At 45.3% G+C, this 24,803-nt stretch overlaps 25 non-coding genes across 25 annotated transcripts; all 25 read right to left on the minus strand.

Moving 5' to 3' along the window:
• Nucleotides 1–703: 703 nt before the first annotated feature.
• LOC146774169 (U5 spliceosomal RNA) lies at nucleotides 704–818 on the minus strand. Its single transcript, XR_014973833.1, has one exon. It is a non-coding gene; the product is annotated as a U5 spliceosomal RNA (small nuclear RNA).
• An 852-nt stretch (nucleotides 819–1,670) lies between these two features.
• Nucleotides 1,671–1,785, minus strand: LOC146774170 (U5 spliceosomal RNA). Its single transcript, XR_014972667.1, has one exon. It is a non-coding gene; the product is annotated as a U5 spliceosomal RNA (small nuclear RNA).
• Nucleotides 1,786–2,651: 866 nt separating this feature from the next.
• Nucleotides 2,652–2,766, minus strand: LOC146774171 (U5 spliceosomal RNA). Its single transcript, XR_014973834.1, has one exon. It is a non-coding gene; the product is annotated as a U5 spliceosomal RNA (small nuclear RNA).
• An 852-nt stretch (nucleotides 2,767–3,618) lies between these two features.
• LOC146774172 (U5 spliceosomal RNA) lies at nucleotides 3,619–3,733 on the minus strand. The gene has a single exon (XR_014972668.1). It is a non-coding gene; the product is annotated as a U5 spliceosomal RNA (small nuclear RNA).
• An 852-nt stretch (nucleotides 3,734–4,585) lies between these two features.
• LOC146774173 (U5 spliceosomal RNA) lies at nucleotides 4,586–4,700 on the minus strand. Its single transcript, XR_014974027.1, has one exon. It is a non-coding gene; the product is annotated as a U5 spliceosomal RNA (small nuclear RNA).
• An 888-nt stretch (nucleotides 4,701–5,588) lies between these two features.
• On the minus strand, nucleotides 5,589–5,703 carry LOC146774174 (U5 spliceosomal RNA). Its single transcript, XR_014974309.1, has one exon. It is a non-coding gene; the product is annotated as a U5 spliceosomal RNA (small nuclear RNA).
• An 852-nt stretch (nucleotides 5,704–6,555) lies between these two features.
• Nucleotides 6,556–6,670, minus strand: LOC146774175 (U5 spliceosomal RNA). The gene has a single exon (XR_014972669.1). It is a non-coding gene; the product is annotated as a U5 spliceosomal RNA (small nuclear RNA).
• Nucleotides 6,671–7,522: 852 nt separating this feature from the next.
• LOC146774176 (U5 spliceosomal RNA) lies at nucleotides 7,523–7,637 on the minus strand. Its single transcript, XR_014972671.1, has one exon. It is a non-coding gene; the product is annotated as a U5 spliceosomal RNA (small nuclear RNA).
• Nucleotides 7,638–8,489: 852 nt separating this feature from the next.
• Nucleotides 8,490–8,604, minus strand: LOC146774177 (U5 spliceosomal RNA). The gene has a single exon (XR_014974268.1). It is a non-coding gene; the product is annotated as a U5 spliceosomal RNA (small nuclear RNA).
• An 888-nt stretch (nucleotides 8,605–9,492) lies between these two features.
• Nucleotides 9,493–9,607, minus strand: LOC146774178 (U5 spliceosomal RNA). The gene has a single exon (XR_014974310.1). It is a non-coding gene; the product is annotated as a U5 spliceosomal RNA (small nuclear RNA).
• An 852-nt stretch (nucleotides 9,608–10,459) lies between these two features.
• On the minus strand, nucleotides 10,460–10,574 carry LOC146774179 (U5 spliceosomal RNA). The gene has a single exon (XR_014973732.1). It is a non-coding gene; the product is annotated as a U5 spliceosomal RNA (small nuclear RNA).
• Nucleotides 10,575–11,426: 852 nt separating this feature from the next.
• On the minus strand, nucleotides 11,427–11,541 carry LOC146774180 (U5 spliceosomal RNA). The gene has a single exon (XR_014972672.1). It is a non-coding gene; the product is annotated as a U5 spliceosomal RNA (small nuclear RNA).
• Nucleotides 11,542–12,393: 852 nt separating this feature from the next.
• Nucleotides 12,394–12,508, minus strand: LOC146774181 (U5 spliceosomal RNA). The gene has a single exon (XR_014974270.1). It is a non-coding gene; the product is annotated as a U5 spliceosomal RNA (small nuclear RNA).
• An 888-nt stretch (nucleotides 12,509–13,396) lies between these two features.
• LOC146774182 (U5 spliceosomal RNA) lies at nucleotides 13,397–13,511 on the minus strand. Its single transcript, XR_014974311.1, has one exon. It is a non-coding gene; the product is annotated as a U5 spliceosomal RNA (small nuclear RNA).
• Nucleotides 13,512–14,363: 852 nt separating this feature from the next.
• Nucleotides 14,364–14,478, minus strand: LOC146774183 (U5 spliceosomal RNA). Its single transcript, XR_014973733.1, has one exon. It is a non-coding gene; the product is annotated as a U5 spliceosomal RNA (small nuclear RNA).
• Nucleotides 14,479–15,330: 852 nt separating this feature from the next.
• On the minus strand, nucleotides 15,331–15,445 carry LOC146774184 (U5 spliceosomal RNA). Its single transcript, XR_014972673.1, has one exon. It is a non-coding gene; the product is annotated as a U5 spliceosomal RNA (small nuclear RNA).
• Nucleotides 15,446–16,297: 852 nt separating this feature from the next.
• On the minus strand, nucleotides 16,298–16,412 carry LOC146774185 (U5 spliceosomal RNA). Its single transcript, XR_014974028.1, has one exon. It is a non-coding gene; the product is annotated as a U5 spliceosomal RNA (small nuclear RNA).
• An 888-nt stretch (nucleotides 16,413–17,300) lies between these two features.
• Nucleotides 17,301–17,415, minus strand: LOC146774186 (U5 spliceosomal RNA). Its single transcript, XR_014974312.1, has one exon. It is a non-coding gene; the product is annotated as a U5 spliceosomal RNA (small nuclear RNA).
• An 852-nt stretch (nucleotides 17,416–18,267) lies between these two features.
• On the minus strand, nucleotides 18,268–18,382 carry LOC146774187 (U5 spliceosomal RNA). Its single transcript, XR_014974349.1, has one exon. It is a non-coding gene; the product is annotated as a U5 spliceosomal RNA (small nuclear RNA).
• Nucleotides 18,383–19,271: 889 nt separating this feature from the next.
• On the minus strand, nucleotides 19,272–19,386 carry LOC146774188 (U5 spliceosomal RNA). The gene has a single exon (XR_014973835.1). It is a non-coding gene; the product is annotated as a U5 spliceosomal RNA (small nuclear RNA).
• Nucleotides 19,387–20,238: 852 nt separating this feature from the next.
• On the minus strand, nucleotides 20,239–20,353 carry LOC146774189 (U5 spliceosomal RNA). The gene has a single exon (XR_014972674.1). It is a non-coding gene; the product is annotated as a U5 spliceosomal RNA (small nuclear RNA).
• Nucleotides 20,354–21,205: 852 nt separating this feature from the next.
• LOC146774190 (U5 spliceosomal RNA) lies at nucleotides 21,206–21,320 on the minus strand. Its single transcript, XR_014974029.1, has one exon. It is a non-coding gene; the product is annotated as a U5 spliceosomal RNA (small nuclear RNA).
• Nucleotides 21,321–22,208: 888 nt separating this feature from the next.
• Nucleotides 22,209–22,323, minus strand: LOC146774191 (U5 spliceosomal RNA). Its single transcript, XR_014974030.1, has one exon. It is a non-coding gene; the product is annotated as a U5 spliceosomal RNA (small nuclear RNA).
• An 888-nt stretch (nucleotides 22,324–23,211) lies between these two features.
• Nucleotides 23,212–23,326, minus strand: LOC146774192 (U5 spliceosomal RNA). The gene has a single exon (XR_014974314.1). It is a non-coding gene; the product is annotated as a U5 spliceosomal RNA (small nuclear RNA).
• Nucleotides 23,327–24,178: 852 nt separating this feature from the next.
• Nucleotides 24,179–24,293, minus strand: LOC146774193 (U5 spliceosomal RNA). Its single transcript, XR_014974350.1, has one exon. It is a non-coding gene; the product is annotated as a U5 spliceosomal RNA (small nuclear RNA).
• Between the last annotated feature and the right edge of the window lie 510 nt (nucleotides 24,294–24,803).

Genomic DNA, 24,803 nt, shown 5'->3' on the forward strand with positions numbered 1-24,803 from the left:
GGTGGACTGTTCACATGTGTATGTCTGGGAATATGCAAATTTCTTTTGTACTCACCTCAGCTCATTAGGAGTTGTCGGGGCTGCTGGGGAAGGGGAACAGGAAATGTGAATCAGGCTTTTAGTTAAGTGGCACTGTAGGCCTTTTGTCCCCTAGCCATTTTACGCTTTCAACACGCTCTACACATAGCCATGCACCGTATGTGCCTTTTTCACACGTACTTTCATTAAACCTGAATATAGAAGGATATATCTGTCTAGGCTGGAGACACGTGAAACAAGTCTGACGTGCCCCTTCAAGTCTACCTGAGAGGAAGCTGACTCAGGATTGGCGACCTCTCAGGGCACCTCGAACGGGCACAAATAACGGGCACAAATAACGGGCAAGCCCTATGAAAAGCACAGCATGAGTCTTGGTCCCACCTTTAAAAAGGAGGGTGACCTCTGGGATCTGGCAGCAGGATCTTTGGGAGATAAGAAAATATACTGCCTGCGATCGTGAAGTTTCAAGTCAGTCAAGAAAAGCAATCTCATGCACTGCACAAGCTCTTTCCCATGAGGCACCTCTCCTGCACTCTGTTTATGCAAATGAGCAAGCAGAGAGCTCAGGAATAAAACACCAAACTCATGTCCCCCAAAAAAAGCAGCAGACAATTGCTGGATATTCCCCAACTTGTAATGCTTTTCTTTTAAACAAATGATAAACAGCCTCACCTGTGGCAAGGCTTAAAAAAATTGAATAAACTCTTAAATGTTCCTCTCCACGGAAATCTTTAGTAAAAGGCGAAAGATTTTTTCGTTTTGAAGAGAAACCAGAATAAGTGACAATATAGCTCTCTAGGGTAAGTGGCGGCACATCAAAGACCCTGTCATTGCGAGGGTGAGGACCTGAAAGGTATTTTCAGGCTCTAAGAAAGAGGGCGAGAACCAGGCCGGTGGGCAAAACAGGCCAACATTTCAAAGTCTCTGCTCAAGGTACAAAAAGGTGGACTGTTCACATGTGTATGTCTGGGAATATGCAAATTTCTTTTGTACTCACCTCAGCTCATTAGGAGTTGTCGGGGCTGCTGGGGAAGGGGAACAGGAAATGTGAATCAGGCTTTTAGTTAAGTGGCACTGTAGGCCTTTTGTCCCCTAGCCATTTTACGCTTTCAACACGCTCTACACATAGCCATGCACCGTATGTGCCTTTTTCACACGTACTTTCATTAAACCTGAATATAGAAGGATATATCTGTCTAGGCTGGAGACACGTGAAACAAGTCTGACGTGCCCCTTCAAGTCTACCTGAGAGGAAGCGGACTCAGGATTGGCGACCTCTCAGGGCACCTCCAACGGGCACAAATAACGGGCAAGCCCTATGAAAAGCACAGCATGAGTCTTGGTCCCACCTTTAAAAAGGAGGGTGACCTCTGGGATCTGGCAGCAGGATCTTTGGGAGATAAGAAAATATACTGCCTGCGATCGTGTAGTTTCAAGTCAGTCAAGAAAAGCAATCTCATGCACTGCACAAGCTCTTTCCCATGAGGCACCTCTCCTGCACTCTGTTTATGCAAATGAGCAAGCAGAGAGCTCAGGAATAAAACACCAAACTCATGTCCCCCAAAAAAGCAGCAGACAATTGCTGGATATTCCCCAACTTGTAATGCTTTTCTTTTAAACAAATGATAAACAGCCTCACCTGTGGCAAGGCTTAAAAAAATTGAATAAACTCTTAAATGTTCCTCTCCACGGAAATCTTTAGTAAAAGGCGAAAGATTTTTTCGTTTTGAAGAGAAACCAGAGTAAGTGACAATATAGCTCTCTAGGGTAAGTGGCGGCACATCAAAGACCCTGTCATTGCGAGGGTGAGGACCTGAAAGGTATTTTCAGGCTCTAAGAAAGAGGGCGAGAACCAGGCCGGTGGGCAAAACAGGCCAACATTTCAAAGTCTCTGCTCAAGGTACAAAAAGGTGGACTGTTCACATGTGTATGTCTGGGAATATGCAAATTTCTTTTGTACTCACCTCAGCTCATTAGGAGTTGTCGGGGCTGCTGGGGAAGGGGAACAGGAAATGTGAATCAGGCTTTTAGTTAAGTGGCACTGTAGGCCTTTTGTCCCCTAGCCATTTTACGCTTTCAACACGCTCTACACATAGCCATGCACCGTATGTGCCTTTTTCACACGTACTTTCATTAAACCTGAATATAGAAGGATATATCTGTCTAGGCTGGAGACACGTGAAACAAGTCTGACGTGCCCCTTCAAGTCTACCTGAGAGGAAGCTGACTCAGGATTGGCGACCTCTCAGGGCACCTCGAACGGGCACAAATAACGGGCACAAATAACGGGCAAGCCCTATGAAAAGCACAGCATGAGTCTTGGTCCCACCTTTAAAAAGGAGGGTGACCTCTGGGATCTGGCAGCAGGATCTTTGGGAGATAAGAAAATATACTGCCTGCGATCGTGAAGTTTCAAGTCAGTCAAGAAAAGCAATCTCATGCACTGCACAAGCTCTTTCCCATGAGGCACCTCTCCTGCACTCTGTTTATGCAAATGAGCAAGCAGAGAGCTCAGGAATAAAACACCAAACTCATGTCCCCCAAAAAAAGCAGCAGACAATTGCTGGATATTCCCCAACTTGTAATGCTTTTCTTTTAAACAAATGATAAACAGCCTCACCTGTGGCAAGGCTTAAAAAAATTGAATAAACTCTTAAATGTTCCTCTCCACGGAAATCTTTAGTAAAAGGCGAAAGATTTTTTCGTTTTGAAGAGAAACCAGAATAAGTGACAATATAGCTCTCTAGGGTAAGTGGCGGCACATCAAAGACCCTGTCATTGCGAGGGTGAGGACCTGAAAGGTATTTTCAGGCTCTAAGAAAGAGGGCGAGAACCAGGCCGGTGGGCAAAACAGGCCAACATTTCAAAGTCTCTGCTCAAGGTACAAAAAGGTGGACTGTTCACATGTGTATGTCTGGGAATATGCAAATTTCTTTTGTACTCACCTCAGCTCATTAGGAGTTGTCGGGGCTGCTGGGGAAGGGGAACAGGAAATGTGAATCAGGCTTTTAGTTAAGTGGCACTGTAGGCCTTTTGTCCCCTAGCCATTTTACGCTTTCAACACGCTCTACACATAGCCATGCACCGTATGTGCCTTTTTCACACGTACTTTCATTAAACCTGAATATAGAAGGATATATCTGTCTAGGCTGGAGACACGTGAAACAAGTCTGACGTGCCCCTTCAAGTCTACCTGAGAGGAAGCGGACTCAGGATTGGCGACCTCTCAGGGCACCTCCAACGGGCACAAATAACGGGCAAGCCCTATGAAAAGCACAGCATGAGTCTTGGTCCCACCTTTAAAAAGGAGGGTGACCTCTGGGATCTGGCAGCAGGATCTTTGGGAGATAAGAAAATATACTGCCTGCGATCGTGAAGTTTCAAGTCAGTCAAGAAAAGCAATCTCATGCACTGCACAAGCTCTTTCCCATGAGGCACCTCTCCTGCACTCTGTTTATGCAAATGAGCAAGCAGAGAGCTCAGGAATAAAACACCAAACTCATGTCCCCCAAAAAAGCAGCAGGCAATTGCTGGATATTCCCCAACTTGTAATGCTTTTCTTTTAAACAAATGATAAACAGCCTCACCTGTGGCAAGGCTTAAAAAAATTGAATAAACTCTTAAATGTTCCTCTCCACGGAAATCTTTAGTAAAAGGCGAAAGATTTTTTCGTTTTGAAGAGAAACCAGAGTAAGTGACAATATAGCTCTCTAGGGTAAGTGGCGGCACATCAAAGACCCTGTCATTGCGAGGGTGAGGACCTGAAAGGTATTTTCAGGCTCTAAGAAAGAGGGCGAGAACCAGGCCGGTGGGCAAAACAGGCCAACATTTCAAAGTCTCTGCTCAAGGTACAAAAAGGTGGACTGTTCACATGTGTATGTCTGGGAATATGCAAATTTCTTTTGTACTCACCTCAGCTCATTAGGAGTTGTCGGGGCTGCTGGGGAAGGGGAACAGGAAATGTGAATCAGGCTTTTAGTTAAGTGGCACTGTAGGCCTTTTGTCCCCTAGCCATTTTACGCTTTCAACACGCTCTACACATAGCCATGCACCGTATGTGCCTTTTTCACACGTACTTTCATTAAACCTGAATATAGAAGGATATATCTGTCTAGGCTGGAGACACGTGAAACAAGTCTGACGTGCCCCTTCAAGTCTACCTGAGAGGAAGCTGACTCAGGATTGGCGACCTCTCAGGGCACCTCTAACCGGCACAAATAACGGGCAAGCCCTATGAAAAGCACAGCATGAGTCTTGGTCCCACCTTTAAAAAGGAGGGTGACCTCTGGGATCTGGCAGCAGGATCTTTGGGAGATAAGAAAATATACTGCCTGCGATCGTGTAGTTTCAAGTCAGTCAAGAAAAGCAATCTCATGCACTGCACAAGCTCTTTCCCATGAGGCACCTCTCCTGCACTCTGTTTATGCAAATGAGCAAGCAGAGAGCTCAGGAATAAAACACCAAACTCATGTCCCCCAAAAAAGCAGCAGACAATTGCTGGATATTCCCCAACTTCTAATGCATTTCTTTTAAACAAATGATAAACAGCCTCACCTGTGGCAAGGATTAAAAAAATTGAATAAACTCTTAAATGTTCCTCTCCACGGAAATCTTTAGTAAAAGGCGAAAGATTTTTTCGTTTTGAAGAGAAACCAGAGTAAGTGACAATATAGCTCTCTAGGGTAAGTGGCGGCACATCAAAGACCCTGTCATTGCGAGGGTGAGGACCTGAAAGGTATTTTCAGGCTCTAAGAAAGAGGGCGAGAACCAGGCCGGTCGGCAAAACAGGCCAACATTTCAAAGTCTCTGCTCAAGGTACAAAAAGGTGGACTGTTCACATGTGTATGTCTGGGAATATGCAAATTTCTTTTGTACTCACCTCAGCTCATTAGGAGTTGTCGGGGCTGCTGGGGAAGGGGAACAGGAAATGTGAATCAGGCTTTTAGTTAAGTGGCACTGTAGGCCTTTTGTCCCCTAGCCATTTTACGCTTTCAACACCATCCCTCCAATCGATATGCTCAGAGCCACCACTGTGCTCTACACATAGCCATGCACCGTATGTGCCTTTTTCACACGTACTTTCATTAAACCTGAATATAGAAGGATATATCTGTCTAGGCTGGAGACACGTGAAACAAGTCTGACGTGCCCCTTCAAGTCTACCTGAGAGGAAGCGGACTCAGGATTGGCGACCTCTCAGGGCACCTCCAACGGGCACAAATAACGGGCAAGCCCTATGAAAAGCACAGCATGAGTCTTGGTCCCACCTTTAAAAAGGAGGGTGACCTCTGGGATCTGGCAGCAGGATCTTTGGGAGATAAGAAAATATACTGCCTGCGATCGTGTAGTTTCAAGTCAGTCAAGAAAAGCAATCTCATGCACTGCACAAGCTCTTTCCCATGAGGCACCTCTCCTGCACTCTGTTTATGCAAATGAGCAAGCAGAGAGCTCAGGAATAAAACACCAAACTCATGTCCCCCTAAAAAGCAGCAGACAATTGCTGGATATTCCCCAACTTCTAATGCTTTTCTTTTAAACAAATGATAAACAGCCTCACCTGTGTCAAGGCTTAAAAAAATTGAATAAACTCTTAAATGTTCCTCTCCACGGAAATCTTTAGTAAAAGGCGAAAGATATTTTCGTTTTGAAGAGAAACCAGAGTAAGTGACAATATAGCTCTCTAGGGTAAGTGGCGCCACATCAAAGACCCTGTCATTGCGAGGGTGAGGGCCTGAAAGGTATTTTCAGGCTCTAAGAAAGAGGGCGAGAACCAGGCCGGTGGGCAAAACAGGCCAACATTTCAAAGTCTCTGCTCAAGGTACAAAAAGGTGGACTGTTCACATGTGTATGTCTGGGAATATGCAAATTTCTTTTGTACTCACCTCAGCTCATTAGGAGTTGTCGGGGCTGCTGGGGAAGGGGAACAGGAAATGTGAATCAGGCTTTTAGTTAAGTGGCACTGTAGGCCTTTTGTCCCCTAGCCATTTTACGCTTTCAACACGCTCTACACATAGCCATGCACCGTATGTGCCTTTTTCACACGTACTTTCATTAAACCTGAATATAGAAGGATATATCTGTCTAGGCTGGAGACACGTGAAACAAGTCTGACGTGCCCCTTCAAGTCTACCTGAGAGGAAGCTGACTCAGGATTGGCGACCTCTCAGGGCACCTCTAACGGGCACAAATAACGGGCAAGCCCTATGAAAAGCACAGCATGAGTCTTGGTCCCACCTTTAAAAAGGAGGGTGACCTCTGGGATCTGGCAGCAGGATCTTTGGGAGATAAGAAAATATACTGCCTGCGATCGTGTAGTTTCAAGTCAGTCAAGAAAAGCAATCTCATGCACTGCACAAGCTCTTTCCCATGAGGCACCTCTCCTGCACTCTGTTTATGCAAATGAGCAAGCAGAGAGCTCAGGAATAAAACACCAAACTCAAGTCCCCCAAAAAAGCAGCAGACAATTGCTGGATATTCCCCAACTTCTAATGCTTTTCTTTTAAACAAATGATAAACAGCCTCACCTGTGGCAAGGCTTAAAAAAATTGAATAAACTCTTAAATGTTCCTCTCCACGGAAATCTTTAGTAAAAGGCGAAAGATTTTTTCGTTTTGAAGAGAAACCAGAGTAAGTGACAATATAGCTCTCTAGGGTAAGTGGCGGCACATCAAAGACCCTGTCATTGCGAGGGTGAGGACCTGAAAGGTATTTTCAGGCTCTAAGAAAGAGGGCGAGAACCAGGCCGGTGGGCAAAACAGGCCAACATTTCAAAGTCTCTGCTCAAGGTACAAAAAGGTGGACTGTTCACATGTGTATGTCTGGGAATATGCAAATTTCTTTTGTACTCACCTCAGCTCATTAGGAGTTGTCGGGGCTGCTGGGGAAGGGGAACAGGAAATGTGAATCAGGCTTTTAGTTAAGTGGCACTGTAGGCCTTTTGTCCCCTAGCCATTTTACGCTTTCAACACGCTCTACACATAGCCATGCACCGTATGTGCCTTTTTCACACGTACTTTCATTAAACCTGAATATAGAAGGATATATCTGTCTAGGCTGGAGACACGTGAAACAAGTCTGACGTGCCCCTTCAAGTCTACCTGAGAGGAAGCTGACTCAGGATTGGCGACCTCTCAGGGCACCTCTAACGGGCACAAATAACGGGCAAGCCCTATGAAAAGCACAGCATGAGTCTTGGTCCCACCTTTAAAAAGGAGGGTGACCTCTGGGATCTGGCAGCAGGATCTTTGGGAGATAAGAAAATATACTGCCTGCGATCGTGAAGTTTCAAGTCAGTCAAGAAAAGCAATCTCATGCACTGCACAAGCTCTTTCCCATGAGGCACCTCTCCTGCACTCTGTTTATGCAAATGAGCAAGCAGAGAGCTCAGGAATAAAACACCAAACTCATGTCCCCCAACAAAGCAGCAGACAATTGCTGGATATTCCCCAACTTCTAATGCTTTTCTTTTAAACAAATGATAAACAGCCTCACCTGTGGCAAGGCTTAAAAAAATTGAATAAACTCTTAAATGTTCCTCTCCACGGAAATCTTTAGTAAAAGGCGAAAGATTTTTTCGTTTTGAAGAGAAACCAGAGTAAGTGACAATATAGCTCTCTAGGGTAAGTGGCGGCACATCAAAGACCCTGTCATTGCGAGGGTGAGGACCTGAAAGGTATTTTCAGGCTCTAAGAAAGAGGGCGAGAACCAGGCCGGTGGGCAAAACAGGCCAACATTTCAAAGTCTCTGCTCAAGGTACAAAAAGGTGGACTGTTCACATGTGTATGTCTGGGAATATGCAAATTTCTTTTGTACTCACCTCAGCTCATTAGGAGTTGTCGGGGCTGCTGGGGAAGGGGAACAGGAAATGTGAATCAGGCTTTTAGTTAAGTGGCACTGTAGGCCTTTTGTCCCCTAGCCATTTTACGCTTTCAACACGCTCTACACATAGCCATGCACCGTATGTGCCTTTTTCACACGTACTTTCATTAAACCTGAATATAGAAGGATATATCTGTCTAGGCTGGAGACACGTGAAACAAGTCTGACGTGCCCCTTCAAGTCTACCTGAGAGGAAGCTGACTCAGGATTGGCGACCTCTCAGGGCACCTCTAACCGGCACAAATAACGGGCAAGCCCTATGAAAAGCACAGCATGAGTCTTGGTCCCACCTTTAAAAAGGAGGGTGACCTCTGGGATCTGGCAGCAGGATCTTTGGGAGATAAGAAAATATACTGCCTGCGATCGTGTAGTTTCAAGTCAGTCAAGAAAAGCAATCTCATGCACTGCACAAGCTCTTTCCCATGAGGCACCTCTCCTGCACTCTGTTTATGCAAATGAGCAAGCAGAGAGCTCAGGAATAAAACACCAAACTCATGTCCCCCAAAAAAGCAGCAGACAATTGCTGGATATTCCCCAACTTCTAATGCATTTCTTTTAAACAAATGATAAACAGCCTCACCTGTGGCAAGGATTATAAAAATTGAATAAACTCTTAAATGTTCCTCTCCACGGAAATCTTTAGTAAAAGGCGAAAGATTTTTTCGTTTTGAAGAGAAACCAGAGTAAGTGACAATATAGCTCTCTAGGGTAAGTGGCGGCACATCAAAGACCCTGTCATTGCGAGGGTGAGGACCTGAAAGGTATTTTCAGGCTCTAAGAAAGAGGGCGAGAACCAGGCCGGTCGGCAAAACAGGCCAACATTTCAAAGTCTCTGCTCAAGGTACAAAAAGGTGGACTGTTCACATGTGTATGTCTGGGAATATGCAAATTTCTTTTGTACTCACCTCAGCTCATTAGGAGTTGTCGGGGCTGCTGGGGAAGGGGAACAGGAAATGTGAATCAGGCTTTTAGTTAAGTGGCACTGTAGGCCTTTTGTCCCCTAGCCATTTTACGCTTTCAACACCATCCCTCCAATCGATATGCTCAGAGCCACCACTGTGCTCTACACATAGCCATGCACCGTATGTGCCTTTTTCACACGTACTTTCATTAAACCTGAATATAGAAGGATATATCTGTCTAGGCTGGAGACACGTGAAACAAGTCTGACGTGCCCCTTCAAGTCTACCTGAGAGGAAGCGGACTCAGGATTGGCGACCTCTCAGGGCACCTCCAACGGGCACAAATAACGGGCAAGCCCTATGAAAAGCACAGCATGAGTCTTGGTCCCACCTTTAAAAAGGAGGGTGACCTCTGGGATCTGGCAGCAGGATCTTTGGGAGATAAGAAAATATACTGCCTGCGATCGTGTAGTTTCAAGTCAGTCAAGAAAAGCAATCTCATGCACTGCACAAGCTCTTTCCCATGAGGCACCTCTCCTGCACTCTGTTTATGCAAATGAGCAAGCAGAGAGCTCAGGAATAAAACACCAAACTCATGTCCCCCAAAAAAGCAGCAGACAATTGCTGGATATTCCCCAACTTCTAATGCTTTTCTTTTAAACAAATGATAAACAGCCTCACCTGTGTCAAGGCTTAAAAAAATTGAATAAACTCTTAAATGTTCCTCTCCACGGAAATCTTTAGTAAAAGGCGAAAGATATTTTCGTTTTGAAGAGAAACCAGAGTAAGTGACAATATAGCTCTCTAGGGTAAGTGGCGCCACATCAAAGACCCTGTCATTGCGAGGGTGAGGGCCTGAAAGGTATTTTCAGGCTCTAAGAAAGAGGGCGAGAACCAGGCCGGTGGGCAAAACAGGCCAACATTTCAAAGTCTCTGCTCAAGGTACAAAAAGGTGGACTGTTCACATGTGTATGTCTGGGAATATGCAAATTTCTTTTGTACTCACCTCAGCTCATTAGGAGTTGTCGGGGCTGCTGGGGAAGGGGAACAGGAAATGTGAATCAGGCTTTTAGTTAAGTGGCACTGTAGGCCTTTTGTCCCCTAGCCATTTTACGCTTTCAACACGCTCTACACATAGCCATGCACCGTATGTGCCTTTTTCACACGTACTTTCATTAAACCTGAATATAGAAGGATATATCTGTCTAGGCTGGAGACACGTGAAACAAGTCTGACGTGCCCCTTCAAGTCTACCTGAGAGGAAGCTGACTCAGGATTGGCGACCTCTCAGGGCACCTCTAACCGGCACAAATAACGGGCAAGCCCTATGAAAAGCACAGCATGAGTCTTGGTCCCACCTTTAAAAAGGAGGGTGACCTCTGGGATCTGGCAGCAGGATCTTTGGGAGATAAGAAAATATACTGCCTGCGATCGTGTAGTTTCAAGTCAGTCAAGAAAAGCAATCTCATGCACTGCACAAGCTCTTTCCCATGAGGCACCTCTCCTGCACTCTGTTTATGCAAATGAGCAAGCAGAGAGCTCAGGAATAAAACACCAAACTCATGTCCCCCAAAAAAGCAGCAGACAATTGCTGGATATTCCCCAACTTCTAATGCTTTTCTTTTAAACAAATGATAAACAGCCTCACCTGCGGCAAGGCTTAAAAAAATTGAATAAACTCTTAAATGTTCCTCTCCACGGAAATCTTTAGTAAAAGGCGAAAGATTTTTTCGTTTTGAAGAGAAACCAGAGTAAGTGACAATATAGCTCTCTAGGGTAAGTGGCGGCACATCAAAGACCCTGTCATTGCGAGGGTGAGGACCTGAAAGGTATTTTCAGGCTCTAAGAAAGAGGGCGAGAACCAGGCCGGTGGGCAAAACAGGCCAACATTTCAAAGTCTCTGCTCAAGGTACAAAAAGGTGGACTGTTCACATGTGTATGTCTGGGAATATGCAAATTTCTTTTGTACTCACCTCAGCTCATTAGGAGTTGTCGGGGCTGCTGGGGAAGGGGAACAGGAAATGTGAATCAGGCTTTTAGTTAAGTGGCACTGTAGGCCTTTTGTCCCCTAGCCATTTTACGCTTTCAACACGCTCTACACATAGCCATGCACCGTATGTGCCTTTTTCACACGTACTTTCATTAAACCTGAATATAGAAGGATATATCTGTCTAGGCTGGAGACACGTGAAACAAGTCTGACGTGCCCCTTCAAGTCTACCTGAGAGGAAGCTGACTCAGGATTGGCGACCTCTCAGGGCACCTCTAACGGGCACAAATAACGGGCAAGCCCTATGAAAAGCACAGCATGAGTCTTGGTCCCACCTTTAAAAAGGAGGGTGACCTCTGGGATCTGGCAGCAGGATCTTTGGGAGATAAGAAAATATACTGCCTGCGATCGTGAAGTTTCAAGTCAGTCAAGAAAAGCAATCTCATGCACTGCACAAGCTCTTTCCCATGAGGCACCTCTCCTGCACTCTGTTTATGCAAATGAGCAAGCAGAGAGCTCAGGAATAAAACACCAAACTCATGTCCCCCAAAAAAGCAGCAGACAATTGCTGGATATTCCCCAACTTGTAATGCTTTTCTTTTAAACAAATGATAAACAGCCTCACCTGTGGCAAGGCTTAAAAAAATTGAATAAACTCTTAAATGTTCCTCTCCACGGAAATCTTTAGTAAAAGGCGAAAGATTTTTTCGTTTTGAAGAGAAACCAGAGTAAGTGACAATATAGCTCTCTAGGGTAAGTGGCGGCACATCAAAGACCCTGTCATTGCGAGGGTGAGGACCTGAAAGGTATTTTCAGGCTCTAAGAAAGAGGGCGAGAACCAGGCCGGTGGGCAAAACAGGCCAACATTTCAAAGTCTCTGCTCAAGGTACAAAAAGGTGGACTGTTCACATGTGTATGTCTGGGAATATGCAAATTTCTTTTGTACTCACCTCAGCTCATTAGGAGTTGTCGGGGCTGCTGGGGAAGGGGAACAGGAAATGTGAATCAGGCTTTTAGTTAAGTGGCACTGTAGGCCTTTTGTCCCCTAGCCATTTTACGCTTTCAACACGCTCTACACATAGCCATGCACCGTATGTGCCTTTTTCACACGTACTTTCATTAAACCTGAATATAGAAGGATATATCTGTCTAGGCTGGAGACACGTGAAACAAGTCTGACGTGCCCCTTCAAGTCTACCTGAGAGGAAGCTGACTCAGGATTGGCGACCTCTCAGGGCACCTCTAACCGGCACAAATAACGGGCAAGCCCTATGAAAAGCACAGCATGAGTCTTGGTCCCACCTTTAAAAAGGAGGGTGACCTCTGGGATCTGGCAGCAGGATCTTTGGGAGATAAGAAAATATACTGCCTGCGATCGTGTAGTTTCAAGTCAGTCAAGAAAAGCAATCTCATGCACTGCACAAGCTCTTTCCCATGAGGCACCTCTCCTGCACTCTGTTTATGCAAATGAGCAAGCAGAGAGCTCAGGAATAAAACACCAAACTCATGTCCCCCAAAAAAGCAGCAGACAATTGCTGGATATTCCCCAACTTCTAATGCATTTCTTTTAAACAAATGATAAACAGCCTCACCTGTGGCAAGGATTATAAAAATTGAATAAACTCTTAAATGTTCCTCTCCACGGAAATCTTTAGTAAAAGGCGAAAGATTTTTTCGTTTTGAAGAGAAACCAGAGTAAGTGACAATATAGCTCTCTAGGGTAAGTGGCGGCACATCAAAGACCCTGTCATTGCGAGGGTGAGGACCTGAAAGGTATTTTCAGGCTCTAAGAAAGAGGGCGAGAACCAGGCCGGTCGGCAAAACAGGCCAACATTTCAAAGTCTCTGCTCAAGGTACAAAAAGGTGGACTGTTCACATGTGTATGTCTGGGAATATGCAAATTTCTTTTGTACTCACCTCAGCTCATTAGGAGTTGTCGGGGCTGCTGGGGAAGGGGAACAGGAAATGTGAATCAGGCTTTTAGTTAAGTGGCACTGTAGGCCTTTTGTCCCCTAGCCATTTTACGCTTTCAACACCATCCCTCCAATCGATATGCTCAGAGCCACCACTGTGCTCTACACATAGCCATGCACCGTATGTGCCTTTTTCACACGTACTTTCATTAAACCTGAATATAGAAGGATATATCTGTCTAGGCTGGAGACACGTGAAACAAGTCTGACGTGCCCCTTCAAGTCTACCTGAGAGGAAGCGGACTCAGGATTGGCGACCTCTCAGGGCACCTCCAACGGGCACAAATAACGGGCAAGCCCTATGAAAAGCACAGCATGAGTCTTGGTCCCACCTTTAAAAAGGAGGGTGACCTCTGGGATCTGGCAGCAGGATCTTTGGGAGATAAGAAAATATACTGCCTGCGATCGTGTAGTTTCAAGTCAGTCAAGAAAAGCAATCTCATGCACTGCACAAGCTCTTTCCCATGAGGCACCTCTCCTGCACTCTGTTTATGCAAATGAGCAAGCAGAGAGCTCAGGAATAAAACACCAAACTCATGTCCCCCTAAAAAGCAGCAGACAATTGCTGGATATTCCCCAACTTCTAATGCTTTTCTTTTAAACAAATGATAAACAGCCTCACCTGTGTCAAGGCTTAAAAAAATTGAATAAACTCTTAAATGTTCCTCTCCACGGAAATCTTTAGTAAAAGGCGAAAGATATTTTCGTTTTGAAGAGAAACCAGAGTAAGTGACAATATAGCTCTCTAGGGTAAGTGGCGCCACATCAAAGACCCTGTCATTGCGAGGGTGAGGGCCTGAAAGGTATTTTCAGGCTCTAAGAAAGAGGGCGAGAACCAGGCCGGTGGGCAAAACAGGCCAACATTTCAAAGTCTCTGCTCAAGGTACAAAAAGGTGGACTGTTCACATGTGTATGTCTGGGAATATGCAAATTTCTTTTGTACTCACCTCAGCTCATTAGGAGTTGTCGGGGCTGCTGGGGAAGGGGAACAGGAAATGTGAATCAGGCTTTTAGTTAAGTGGCACTGTAGGCCTTTTGTCCCCTAGCCATTTTACGCTTTCAACACGCTCTACACATAGCCATGCACCGTATGTGCCTTTTTCACACGTACTTTCATTAAACCTGAATATAGAAGGATATATCTGTCTAGGCTGGAGACACGTGAAACAAGTCTGACGTGCCCCTTCAAGTCTACCTGAGAGGAAGCTGACTCAGGATTGGCGACCTCTCAGGGCACCTCTAACCGGCACAAATAACGGGCAAGCCCTATGAAAAGCACAGCATGAGTCTTGGTCCCACCTTTAAAAAGGAGGGTGACCTCTGGGATCTGGCAGCAGGATCTTTGGGAGATAAGAAAATATACTGCCTGCGATCGTGTAGTTTCAAGTCAGTCAAGAAAAGCAATCTCATGCACTGCACAATCTCTTTCCCATGAGGCACCTCTCCTGCACTCTGTTTATGCAAATGAGCAAGCAGAGAGCTCAGGAATAAAACACCAAACTCATGTCCCCCAAAAAAGCAGCAGACAATTGCTGGATATTCCCCAACTTCTAATGCTTTTCTTTTAAACAAATGATAAACAGCCTCACCTGCGGCAAGGCTTAAAAAAATTGAATAAACTCTTAAATGTTCCTCTCCACGGAAATCTTTAGTAAAAGGCGAAAGATTTTTTCGTTTTGAAGAGAAACCAGAGTAAGTGACAATATAGCTCTCTAGGGTAAGTGGCGGCACATCAAAGACCCTGTCATTGCGAGGGTGAGGACCTGAAAGGTATTTTCAGGCTCTAAGAAAGAGGGCGAGAACCAGGCCGGTGGGCAAAACAGGCCAACATTTCAAAGTCTCTGCTCAAGGTACAAAAAGGTGGACTGTTCACATGTGTATGTCTGGGAATATGCAAATTTCTTTTGTACTCACCTCAGCTCATTAGGAGTTGTCGGGGCTGCTGGGGAAGGGGAACAGGAAATGTGAATCAGGCTTTTAGTTAAGTGGCACTGTAGGCCTTTTGTCCCCTAGCCATTTTACGCTTTCAACACGCTCTACACATAGCCATGCACCGTATGTGCCTTTTTCACACGTACTTTCATTAAACCTGAATATAGAAGGATATATCTGTCTAGGCTGGAGACACGTGAAACAAGTCTGACGTGCCCCTTCAAGTCTACCTGAGAGGAAGCTGACTCAGGATTGGCGACCTCTCAGGGCACCTCTAACGGGCACAAATAACGGGCAAGCCCTATGAAAAGCACAGCATGAGTCTTGGTCCCACCTTTAAAAAGGAGGGTGACCTCTGGGATCTGGCAGCAGGATCTTTGGGAGATAAGAAAATATACTGCCTGCGATCGTGAAGTTTCAAGTCAGTCAAGAAAAGCAATCTCATGCACTGCACAAGCTCTTTCCCATGAGGCACCTCTCCTGCACTCTGTTTATGCAAATGAGCAAGCAGAGAGCTCAGGAATAAAACACCAAACTCATGTCCCCCAAAAAAGCAGCAGACAATTGCTGGATATTCCCCAACTTGTAATGCTTTTCTTTTAAACAAATGATAAACAGCCTCACCTGTGGCAAGGCTTAAAAAAATTGAATAAACTCTTAAATGTTCCTCTCCACGGAAATCTTTAGTAAAAGGCGAAAGATTTTTTCGTTTTGAAGAGAAACCAGAGTAAGTGACAATATAGCTCTCTAGGGTAAGTGGCGGCACATCAAAGACCCTGTCATTGCGAGGGTGAGGACCTGAAAGGTATTTTCAGGCTCTAAGAAAGAGGGCGAGAACCAGGCCGGTGGGCAAAACAGGCCAACATTTCAAAGTCTCTGCTCAAGGTACAAAAAGGTGGACTGTTCACATGTGTATGTCTGGGAATATGCAAATTTCTTTTGTACTCACCTCAGCTCATTAGGAGTTGTCGGGGCTGCTGGGGAAGGGGAACAGGAAATGTGAATCAGGCTTTTAGTTAAGTGGCACTGTAGGCCTTTTGTCCCCTAGCCATTTTACGCTTTCAACACGCTCTACACATAGCCATGCACCGTATGTGCCTTTTTCACACGTACTTTCATTAAACCTGAATATAGAAGGATATATCTGTCTAGGCTGGAGACACGTGAAACAAGTCTGACGTGCCCCTTCAAGTCTACCTGAGAGGAAGCTGACTCAGGATTGGCGACCTCTCAGGGCACCTCTAACCGGCACAAATAACGGGCAAGCCCTATGAAAAGCACAGCATGAGTCTTGGTCCCACCTTTAAAAAGGAGGGTGACCTCTGGGATCTGGCAGCAGGATCTTTGGGAGATAAGAAAATATACTGCCTGCGATCGTGTAGTTTCAAGTCAGTCAAGAAAAGCAATCTCATGCACTGCACAAGCTCTTTCCCATGAGGCACCTCTCCTGCACTCTGTTTATGCAAATGAGCAAGCAGAGAGCTCAGGAATAAAACACCAAACTCATGTCCCCCAAAAAAGCAGCAGACAATTGCTGGATATTCCCCAACTTCTAATGCATTTCTTTTAAACAAATGATAAACAGCCTCACCTGTGGCAAGGATTAAAAAAATTGAATAAACTCTTAAATGTTCCTCTCCACGGAAATCTTTAGTAAAAGGCGAAAGATTTTTTCGTTTTGAAGAGAAACCAGAGTAAGTGACAATATAGCTCTCTAGGGTAAGTGGCGGCACATCAAAGACCCTGTCATTGCGAGGGTGAGGACCTGAAAGGTATTTTCAGGCTCTAAGAAAGAGGGCGAGAACCAGGCCGGTCGGCAAAACAGGCCAACATTTCAAAGTCTCTGCTCAAGGTACAAAAAGGTGGACTGTTCACATGTGTATGTCTGGGAATATGCAAATTTCTTTTGTACTCACCTCAGCTCATTAGGAGTTGTCGGGGCTGCTGGGGAAGGGGAACAGGAAATGTGAATCAGGCTTTTAGTTAAGTGGCACTGTAGGCCTTTTGTCCCCTAGCCATTTTACGCTTTCAACACCATCCCTCCAATCGATATGCTCAGAGCCACCACTGTGCTCTACACATAGCCATGCACCGTATGTGCCTTTTTCACACGTACTTTCATTAAACCTGAATATAGAAGGATATATCTGTCTAGGCTGGAGACACGTGAAACAAGTCTGACGTGCCCCTTCAAGTCTACCTGAGAGGAAGCGGACTCAGGATTGGCGACCTCTCAGGGCACCTCCAACGGGCACAAATAACGGGCAAGCCCTATGAAAAGCACAGCATGAGTCTTGGTCCCACCTTTAAAAAGGAGGGTGACCTCTGGGATCTGGCAGCAGGATCTTTGGGAGATAAGAAAATATACTGCCTGCGATCGTGTAGTTTCAAGTCAGTCAAGAAAAGCAATCTCATGCACTGCACAAGCTCTTTCCCATGAGGCACCTCTCCTGCACTCTGTTTATGCAAATGAGCAAGCAGAGAGCTCAGGAATAAAACACCAAACTCATGTCCCCCTAAAAAGCAGCAGACAATTGCTGGATATTCCCCAACTTCTAATGCTTTTCTTTTAAACAAATGATAAACAGCCTCACCTGTGTCAAGGCTTAAAAAAATTGAATAAACTCTTAAATGTTCCTCTCCACGGAAATCTTTAGTAAAAGGCGAAAGATATTTTCGTTTTGAAGAGAAACCAGAGTAAGTGACAATATAGCTCTCTAGGGTAAGTGGCGCCACATCAAAGACCCTGTCATTGCGAGGGTGAGGGCCTGAAAGGTATTTTCAGGCTCTAAGAAAGAGGGCGAGAACCAGGCCGGTGGGCAAAACAGGCCAACATTTCAAAGTCTCTGCTCAAGGTACAAAAAGGTGGACTGTTCACATGTGTATGTCTGGGAATATGCAAATTTCTTTTGTACTCACCTCAGCTCATTAGGAGTTGTCGGGGCTGCTGGGGAAGGGGAACAGGAAATGTGAATCAGGCTTTTAGTTAAGTGGCACTGTAGGCCTTTTGTCCCCTAGCCATTTTACGCTTTCAACACGCTCTACACATAGCCATGCACCGTATGTGCCTTTTTCACACGTACTTTCATTAAACCTGAATATAGAAGGATATATCTGTCTAGGCTGGAGACACGTGAAACAAGTCTGACGTGCCCCTTCAAGTCTACCTGAGAGGAAGCTGACTCAGGATTGGCGACCTCTCAGGGCACCTCTAACGGGCACAAATAACGGGCAAGCCCTATGAAAAGCACAGCATGAGTCTTGGTCCCACCTTTAAAAAGGAGGGTGACCTCTGGGATCTGGCAGCAGGATCTTTGGGAGATAAGAAAATATACTGCCTGCGATCGTGTAGTTTCAAGTCAGTCAAGAAAAGCAATCTCATGCACTGCACAAGCTCTTTCCCATGAGGCACCTCTCCTGCACTCTGTTTATGCAAATGAGCAAGCAGAGAGCTCAGGAATAAAACACCAAACTCATGTCCCCCAAAAAAGCAGCAGACAATTGCTGGATATTCCCCAACTTCTAATGCTTTTCTTTTAAACAAATGACAAACAGCCTCACCTGTGGCAAGGATTAAAAAAATTGAATAAACTCTTAAATGTTCCTCTCCACGGAAATCTTTAGTAAAAGGCGAAAGATTTTTTCGCTTTGAAGAGAAACCAGAGTAAGTGACAATATAGCTCTCTAGGGTAAGTGGCGGCACATCAAAGACCCTGTCATTGCGAGGGTGAGGACCTGAAAGGTATTTTCAGGCTCTAAGAAAGAGGGCGAGAACCAGGCCGGTGGGCAAAACAGGCCAACATTTCAAAGTCTCTGCTCAAGGTACAAAAAGGTGGACTGTTCACATGTGTATGTCTGGGAATATGCAAATTTCTTTTGTACTCACCTCAGCTCATTAGGAGTTGTCGGGGCTGCTGGGGAAGGGGAACAGGAAATGTGAATCAGGCTTTTAGTTAAGTGGCACTGTAGGCCTTTTGTCCCCTAGCCATTTTACGCTTTCAACACCATCCCTCCAATCGATATGCTCAGAGCCACCACTGTGCTCTACACATAGCCATGCACCGTATGTGCCTTTTTCACACGTACTTTCATTAAACCTGAATATAGAAGGATATATCTGTCTAGGCTGGAGACATGTGAAACAAGTCTGACGTGCCCCTTCAAGTCTACCTGAGAGGAAGCTGACTCAGGATTGGCGACCTCTCGGGGCACCTCTAACGGGCACAAATAACGGGCAAGCCCTATGAAAAGCACAGCATGAGTCTTGGTCCCACCTTTAAAAAGGAGGGTGACCTCTGGGATCTGGCAGCAGGATCTTTGGGAGATAAGAAAATATACTGCCTGCGATCGTGAAGTTTCAAGTCAGTCAAGAAAAGCAATCTCATGCACTGCACAAGCTCTTTCCCATGAGGCACCTCTCCTGCACTCTGTTTATGCAAATGAGCAAGCAGAGAGCTCAGGAATAAAACACCAAACTCATGTCCCCCAAAAAAAGCAGCAGACAATTGCTGGATATTCCCCAACTTGTAATGCTTTTCTTTTAAACAAATGATAAACAGCCTCACCTGTGGCAAGGCTTAAAAAAATTGAATAAACTCTTAAATGTTCCTCTCCACGGAAATCTTTAGTAAAAGGCGAAAGATTTTTTCGTTTTGAAGAGAAACCAGAATAAGTGACAATATAGCTCTCTAGGGTAAGTGGCGGCACATCAAAGACCCTGTCATTGCGAGGGTGAGGACCTGAAAGGTATTTTCAGGCTCTAAGAAAGAGGGCGAGAACCAGGCCGGTGGGCAAAACAGGCCAACATTTCAAAGTCTCTGCTCAAGGCACAAAAAGGTGGACTGTTCACATGTGTATGTCTGGGAATATGCAAATTTCTTTTGTACTCACCTCAGCTCATTAGGAGTTGTCGGGGCTGCTGGGGAAGGGGAACAGGAAATGTGAATCAGGCTTTTAGTTAAGTGGCACTGTAGGCCTTTTGTCCCCTAGCCATTTTACGCTTTCAACACGCTCTACACATAGCCATGGACCGTATGTGCCTTTTTCACACGTACTTTCATTAAACCTGAATATAGAAGGATATATCTGTCTAGGCTGGAGACACGTGAAACAAGTCTGACGTGCCCCTTCAAGTCTACCTGAGAGGAAGCGGACTCAGGATTGGCGACCTCTCAGGGCACCTCCAACGGGCACAAATAACGGGCAAGCCCTATGAAAAGCACAGCATGAGTCTTGGTCCCACCTTTAAAAAGGAGGGTGACCTCTGGGATCTGGCAGCAGGATCTTTGGGAGATAAGAAAATATACTGCCTGCGATCGTGTAGTTTCAAGTCAGTCAAGAAAAGCAATCTCATGCACTGCACAAGCTCTTTCCCATGAGGCACCTCTCCTGCACTCTGTTTATGCAAATGAGCAAGCAGAGAGCTCAGGAATAAAACACCAAACTCATGTCCCCCAAAAAAGCAGCAGACAATTGCTGGATATTCCCCAACTTCTAATGCTTTTCTTTTAAACAAATGATAAACAGCCTCACCTGTGGCAAGGCTTAAAAAAATTGAATAAACTCTTAAATGTTCCTCTCCACGGAAATCTTTAGTAAAAGGCGAAAGATTTTTTCGTTTTGAAGAGAAACCAGAGTAAGTGACAATATAGCTCTCTAGGGTAAGTGGCGGCACATCAAAGACCCTGTCATTGCGAGGGTGAGGACCTGAAAGGTATTTTCAGGCTCTAAGAAAGAGGGCGAGAACCAGGCCGGTGGGCAAAACAGGCCAACATTTCAAAGTCTCTGCTCAAGGTACAAAAAGGTGGACTGTTCACATGTGTATGTCTGGGAATATGCAAATTTCTTTTGTACTCACCTCAGCTCATTAGGAGTTGTCGGGGCTGCTGGGGAAGGGGAACAGGAAATGTGAATCAGGCTTTTAGTTAAGTGGCACTGTAGGCCTTTTGTCCCCTAGCCATTTTACGCTTTCAACACGCTCTACACATAGCCATGCACCGTATGTGCCTTTTTCACACGTACTTTTATTAAACCTGAATATAGAAGGATATATCTGTCTAGGCTGGAGACACGTGAAACAAGTCTGACGTGCCCCTTCAAGTCTACCTGAGAGGAAGCTGACTCAGGATTGGCGACCTCTCAGGGCACCTCTAACGGGCACAAATAACGGGCAAGCCCTATGAAAAGCACAGCATGAGTCTTGGTCCCACCTTTAAAAAGGAGGGTGACCTCTGGGATCTGGCAGCAGGATCTTTGGGAGATAAGAAAATATACTGCCTGCGATCGTGTAGTTTCAAGTCAGTCAAGAAAAGCAATCTCATGCACTGCACAAGCTCTTTCCCATGAGGCACCTCTCCTGCACTCTGTTTATGCAAATGAGCAAGCAGAGAGCTCAGGAATAAAACACCAAACTCATGTCCCCCAAACAAGCAGCAGACAATTGCTGGATATTCCCCAACTTCTAATGCATTTCTTTTAAACAAATGATAAACAGCCTCACCTGTGGCAAGGATTAAAAAAATTGAATAAACTCTTAAATGTTCCTCTCCACGGAAATCTTTAGTAAAAGGCGAAAGATTTTTTCGTTTTGAAGAGAAACCAGAGTAAGTGACAATATAGCTCTCTAGGGTAAGTGGCGGCACATCAAAGACCCTGTCATTGCGAGGGTGAGGACCTGAAAGGTATTTTCAGGCTCTAAGAAAGAGGGCGAGAACCAGGCCGGTCGGCAAAACAGGCCAACATTTCAAAGTCTCTGCTCAAGGTACAAAAAGGTGGACTGTTCACATGTGTATGTCTGGGAATATGCAAATTTCTTTTGTACTCACCTCAGCTCATTAGGAGTTGTCGGGGCTGCTGGGGAAGGGGAACAGGAAATGTGAATCAGGCTTTTAGTTAAGTGGCACTGTAGGCCTTTTGTCCCCTAGCCATTTTACGCTTTCAACACCATCCCTCCAATCGATATGCTCAGAGCCACCACTGTGCTCTACACATAGCCATGCACCGTATGTGCCTTTTTCACACGTACTTTCATTAAACCTGAATATAGAAGGATATATCTGTCTAGGCTGGAGACACGTGAAACAAGTCTGACGTGCCCCTTCAAGTCTACCTGAGAGGAAGCTGACTCAGGATTGGCGACCTCTCAGGGCACCTCTAACCGGCACAAATAACGGGCAAGCCCTATGAAAAGCACAGCATGAGTCTTGGTCCCACCTTTAAAAAGGAGGGTGACCTCTGGGATCTGGCAGCAGGATCTTTGGGAGATAAGAAAATATACTGCCTGCGATCGTGTAGTTTCAAGTCAGTCAAGAAAAGCAATCTCATGCACTGCACAAGCTCTTTCCCATGAGGCACCTCTCCTGCACTCTGTTTATGCAAATGAGCAAGCAGAGAGCTCAGGAATAAAACACCAAACTCATGTCCCCCAAAAAAGCAGCAGACAATTGCTGGATATTCCCCAACTTCTAATGCATTTCTTTTAAACAAATGATAAACAGCCTCACCTGTGGCAAGGATTAAAAAAATTGAATAAACTCTTAAATGTTCCTCTCCACGGAAATCTTTAGTAAAAGGCGAAAGATTTTTTCGTTTTGAAGAGAAACCAGAGTAAGTGACAATATAGCTCTCTAGGGTAAGTGGCGGCACATCAAAGACCCTGTCATTGCGAGGGTGAGGACCTGAAAGGTATTTTCAGGCTCTAAGAAAGAGGGCGAGAACCAGGCCGGTCGGCAAAACAGGCCAACATTTCAAAGTCTCTGCTCAAGGTACAAAAAGGTGGACTGTTCACATGTGTATGTCTGGGAATATGCAAATTTCTTTTGTACTCACCTCAGCTCATTAGGAGTTGTCGGGGCTGCTGGGGAAGGGGAACAGGAAATGTGAATCAGGCTTTTAGTTAAGTGGCACTGTAGGCCTTTTGTCCCCTAGCCATTTTACGCTTTCAACACCATCCCTCCAATCGATATGCTCAGAGCCACCACTGTGCTCTACACATAGCCATGCACCGTATGTGCCTTTTTCACACGTACTTTCATTAAACCTGAATATAGAAGGATATATCTGTCTAGGCTGGAGACACGTGAAACAAGTCTGACGTGCCCCTTCAAGTCTACCTGAGAGGAAGCGGACTCAGGATTGGCGACCTCTCAGGGCACCTCCAACGGGCACAAATAACGGGCAAGCCCTATGAAAAGCACAGCATGAGTCTTGGTCCCACCTTTAAAAAGGAGGGTGACCTCTGGGATCTGGCAGCAGGATCTTTGGGAGATAAGAAAATATACTGCCTGCGATCGTGTAGTTTCAAGTCAGTCAAGAAAAGCAATCTCATGCACTGCACAAGCTCTTTCCCATGAGGCACCTCTCCTGCACTCTGTTTATGCAAATGAGCAAGCAGAGAGCTCAGGAATAAAACACCAAACTCATGTCCCCCTAAAAAGCAGCAGACAATTGCTGGATATTCCCCAACTTCTAATGCTTTTCTTTTAAACAAATGATAAACAGCCTCACCTGTGTCAAGGCTTAAAAAAATTGAATAAACTCTTAAATGTTCCTCTCCACGGAAATCTTTAGTAAAAGGCGAAAGATATTTTCGTTTTGAAGAGAAACCAGAGTAAGTGACAATATAGCTCTCTAGGGTAAGTGGCGCCACATCAAAGACCCTGTCATTGCGAGGGTGAGGGCCTGAAAGGTATTTTCAGGCTCTAAGAAAGAGGGCGAGAACCAGGCCGGTGGGCAAAACAGGCCAACATTTCAAAGTCTCTGCTCAAGGTACAAAAAGGTGGACTGTTCACATGTGTATGTCTGGGAATATGCAAATTTCTTTTGTACTCACCTCAGCTCATTAGGAGTTGTCGGGGCTGCTGGGGAAGGGGAACAGGAAATGTGAATCAGGCTTTTAGTTAAGTGGCACTGTAGGCCTTTTGTCCCCTAGCCATTTTACGCTTTCAACACGCTCTACACATAGCCATGCACCGTATGTGCCTTTTTCACACGTACTTTCATTAAACCTGAATATAGAAGGATATATCTGTCTAGGCTGGAGACACGTGAAACAAGTCTGACGTGCCCCTTCAAGTCTACCTGAGAGGAAGCTGACTCAGGATTGGCGACCTCTCAGGGCACCTCTAACGGGCACAAATAACGGGCAAGCCCTATGAAAAGCACAGCATGAGTCTTGGTCCCACCTTTAAAAAGGAGGGTGACCTCTGGGATCTGGCAGCAGGATCTTTGGGAGATAAGAAAATATACTGCCTGCGATCGTGTAGTTTCAAGTCAGTCAAGAAAAGCAATCTCATGCACTGCACAAGCTCTTTCCCATGAGGCACCTCTCCTGCACTCTGTTTATGCAAATGAGCAAGCAGAGAGCTCAGGAATAAAACACCAAACTCATGTCCCCCAAAAAAGCAGCAGACAATTGCTGGATATTCCCCAACTTCTAATGCTTTTCTTTTAAACAAATGACAAACAGCCTCACCTGTGGCAAGGATTAAAAAAATTGAATAAACTCTTAAATGTTCCTCTCCACGGAAATCTTTAGTAAAAGGCGAAAGATTTTTTCGCTTTGAAGAGAAACCAGAGTAAGTGACAATATAGCTCTCTAGGGTAAGTGGCGGCACATCAAAGACCCTGTCATTGCGAGGGTGAGGACCTGAAAGGTATTTTCAGGCTCTAAGAAAGAGGGCGAGAACCAGGCCGGTGGGCAAAACAGGCCAACATTTCAAAGTCTCTGCTCAAGGTACAAAAAGGTGGACTGTTCACATGTGTATGTCTGGGAATATGCAAATTTCTTTTGTACTCACCTCAGCTCATTAGGAGTTGTCGGGGCTGCTGGGGAAGGGGAACAGGAAATGTGAATCAGGCTTTTAGTTAAGTGGCACTGTAGGCCTTTTGTCCCCTAGCCATTTTACGCTTTCAACACCATCCCTCCAATCGATATGCTCAGAGCCACCACTGTGCTCTACACATAGCCATGCACCGTATGTGCCTTTTTCACACGTACTTTCATTAAACCTGAATATAGAAGGATATATCTGTCTAGGCTGGAGACATGTGAAACAAGTCTGACGTGCCCCTTCAAGTCTACCTGAGAGG

The sequence above is a fragment of the Triturus cristatus genome, chromosome 12 (assembly GCF_964204655.1).
Source record: "Triturus cristatus chromosome 12, aTriCri1.1, whole genome shotgun sequence".
NCBI classification, from domain to species: Eukaryota; Metazoa; Chordata; class Amphibia; order Caudata; family Salamandridae; genus Triturus; species Triturus cristatus.